Below are 2,044 nucleotides of genomic sequence, written 5' to 3'. Positions count from 1 at the left end.
GCGCGGGCGCGGCTGCCCGGACGCGGCTCGCTGGGCCCCCCGGGGGCGCGGTCGGCTCGGTGCCCGCGCGGGGTGACGGCGCACTTTTCCGAGGACGGGGTCACGGACGCCAGAGACTCGCAAGGGTCAGCGATTCAGAGGTGAAAATTAAAACTCACTCTAACGCTAGCCTTGTGAAAATTAGACACATGACATCGAGGTTAAGGCCCCAGTTTTCGACCAGATCCCTCTGTGGAAGGTTTAAGGACCATGACCAAGGTCAGGGAAAATGTTGCACATGATAAACTATAATACAGCTGTGGTTTAAATTACAATAAAACTATGGCATTATAATAAAACTACGGTACCATTGCACACGGTAACTTAATCTTCCAACGAGATTTGCCAACATGTTTGATAATCAGCTCTTCAATTAAAATGTTTCGCCCACAAGAATTCTACTTTTCTTGCAGTGCTTTTCTACTTTAAATGTAAAACATTCACCCATTTTCAACAATAATTCAAGTGAGTTCCACAATATGTCTGTAGTCTCTAAAATGACTTCTTTCTAGTGTAGAAAGTATTACTCTAATATCTTCCTTTGAAGAGTCATTCATTTAAATACTCATGAAATCTTGGTATAAAATGATGGAACTAGTTAAATCACCACTTAGCATACACAATAACTGTTGTATAAAAAAGCAGGAATGCTAAAATTATTGTGCATACGATGAGGATATTTGCCCTTGATGATTAAATATAAAAAAGAAAAACAATTTTTCACTGAACATACTGGGCAAACACCATTTTATCCCAAGGTGGTCGAAGATATTGCCATTAATGTGTGACCCTGAGTGTCTCCTGATGCAATGCCCTGAGAGGGCACAACCTCATTTCCATGATATTCTTGCACAACTTCCGTAATATGAATCCAATGAAAGAATGCTAGGCAAACTCAAATAGAAAGACATTCCATAAGATAATTGGCTAGTGCTCTTCCAACAATATCAGGGTCATGAAAAAAAAAAAAAAGACTGTCGCAGATTTGGAAAAACTAAACACACTAACTACATGTTGCTAGGTTCTAGATTAAATCCATGACCAGAAAAAAGCACATTGGTTAAGTGCAAACGTGTACTTAGTAAATCAGTTACGACAATAGCCCTGCCTGTGATGCCTTCCTAGTTACTGTGGTCACCACTGTGGTACAAAATGTTAGCATTTGGAGAAGCTGGAGGAAGGCATAGTGGCATTCTTTGTGCTATTTTTTTCCTGCGCATAATCAAAACGAAAAACAAATATTGTGTGGGCATTATAATAAAACTATGGTACCATTGTTCAGGGGAAATGGACATGCTGTAAACATCTTAATTTTTATTGTTTATGAACACTGCCTAATTTGTGTGCCTGTAATTACTTTCAAAATGCACCCTCTTTGAGTAGGGTTTTACAGGGGGTGGATGCGTGATAACACGGCTCCAGGAAAGCCTGGGGGTAAGGAGGAAGCGGGTGACGGTGACCGAGAAGACGTGGCGCTGTCAGAAGGGGACAGAAAGTGTGGGAACGTTTTTCTCGACTCTCAGCTGTGTCATCAGCTGGGGAGGCTGAGGCAGGAAGACCGTCAGCGGCTGCAGGCCAGCCTGGGAGCACAGCGAGACCCTGACTCAAAAACGAAAGATCCTTTTTGTCATTAGAGTCCGAGCGAGCGGGTCCCTGCCGCTGGGGAGCAAGAGGGAATCTAGGCTTCCCGAAGGCACATTTTCCCCCCATTACTGGCCACCACCACACTGTGGTTCCAAGGGACAGCGTTACACCTCTCAGCCAAGCGCGAGGCGCCGAGCAGACGCCCTCCCTCCCCACCCGCGCCGCCAGCCGCCCTCGGGCGCCTTCCCCACGCCGGTGCCCGCGTGCGCTGTCCTTTCGCTGCGCTCAACCGTTCTCCTGGAAAATGCAAACCAGTCGCTCCGCTCGCCACCCCCTCGAGCGACAGCGACCGACCCCCGCGCCCCGCGTCCCGCGCCCGCCGGCGCCCTCGCTCTTCCCGCCGCCCGCCAGGCCCGTCGCG

Source organism: Octodon degus, unplaced genomic scaffold (assembly GCF_000260255.1).
Source record: "Octodon degus isolate 3935 unplaced genomic scaffold, OctDeg1.0 scaffold00001, whole genome shotgun sequence".
Lineage (NCBI taxonomy): Eukaryota > Metazoa > Chordata > Mammalia > Rodentia > Octodontidae > Octodon > Octodon degus.
Note: the sequence above shows the minus strand (reverse complement) of the source record.